The sequence below is a fragment of the Condylura cristata genome, unplaced genomic scaffold (genome assembly GCF_000260355.1).
Source record: "Condylura cristata isolate star-nosed mole 26May11 unplaced genomic scaffold, ConCri1.0 scaffold00004, whole genome shotgun sequence".
Taxonomy (NCBI): Eukaryota; Metazoa; Chordata; class Mammalia; order Eulipotyphla; family Talpidae; genus Condylura; species Condylura cristata.
The window spans coordinates 36,607,077-36,608,776 of record NW_004567105.1 but is presented as its reverse complement, the minus strand read 5'-3'; positions in this window follow the sequence as shown (position 1 = coordinate 36,608,776).

Sequence of the window (1,700 nt, the reverse complement as noted above, 5' to 3'; positions counted from 1 at the left end):
AAGAGGTGGAGGACAGGAGAACTCATGGGTGTTATCCTGCCCTGACTGGAACTACAGCCTCGGCTCTCCCAACTTCAGGTGGCAGATCATGGACATCTCAGCTTCCACAACCTAGTGGGTCGATCCCATGTGTGGATGGATGAGTGAATGGGTGAGTGGATCAATCAATCAATCTATCTCCTATTTTCTATCTCAGCAAAACCAAATACAAGATAATTAAGTCAACTTAAAATGAAGGACAGAAGTTGCAAGAATACCTCAACAGAAAAAGGTTTCACAAGATTTAACATCCTTTGATGTTAAAACTCTCAATGAAATGCATATAAAAATAATATACTTTAACATAACAAAGGCCATATACATCAAGCCCACAGCTAACATCATACTTGATGGTGAAAAGCCGAATGCTTTTCCTGTAAAATTAAGGACAAGACAAAGTTCAACAAGGTAAACATCATGGTTTGTATTAACAGTGTTGGAAGTCTTAGCATAGCTCCTTGAACATTCTAGGCACTTATTTTATTTGCTAACAGGGCACACTGATCTACTTTCAGTATTATACGTAAATGATTTTCCTACTGATAAAATCAATACACAATTATAGCCTTTAAATCTTTCTACTTGATTACATTCACTTTAATAGTAGGTATATTAGCTTTCATATAAAAATTGATAATTCTCTATTATAAATATCAAACTTTTGAATTTACCAACGTAAATAACCAAAACAGCACATTACTGACTCTTACAATGTATCAGCTTTACTGACTCTAGCAAGATTTCAGCAGAGCATTGGCAAGAGCCATGCTAACCACACTGTATGACAATATCCTGACGTGGGGGAAAAAAATCCTGAAAAGTCAGGATATTCCACAGCTGGTTCCTGCTGGATTCCTTTCATTTGTTTATGGCCGTTTCAAGAAGTATGGTTTGTTTTTGGCCGTTCCCGAGAAGCACAGCAATTGTCCAAATATACATTCAATATGAAATCAATAATAACTTGATTGGATTGATTAGTTTAATAACAATAGCGTTGTACACAGAACAGCACAGTACGTTGTAAAATAATTAATATTCGTCTGCTTGAGGGCACTGGCACAAATCTAGGTCCCAAAATAATGAGAGACATGTCACGGTCCAAGAATTCTGGGTACCAAAGGCTGTAATAATTTCCTGCTCAGTCCCCAATAAAAGGTCTATAGTGTTAAGTAATATAATTTCATTTTAAGTAATAGAGTTATAAATTAATAAGTTTTCCTACTCTTTCCTTTAATTTTCACCCCGACCTCTTTTCACATATGAAGGTTTTTTAGATAAGATTAATAGGATAGTAATCAGTGACCATATAAAGAAAGAAATTTCCCCCTAACTCTTATGTTACATATAGAGACTAGGTGACAAAAACAATTACAGGAATAATGATTAACAGAAGCTCCTCTTGTAGATCAAAAAAGGGATTTTTCCTTAGGGGAGGGAAATGTCAGTGCACTCAGCGTTGGTATTTTTCTGACTCCTAGTTCCTTAACATTAGATCCCATAACTTTGAGATGTTCATTGAGATATTAACAAAATGATTGCTTAAGTTGTAATAGCTAACTGATCCCCATAGAAACATTTTTTATTGATAACTGATCACTATAGGAATATTTTATTTGATAACTGATCACCATAGGAATATTTGTTTATTAATGACTGGTCAC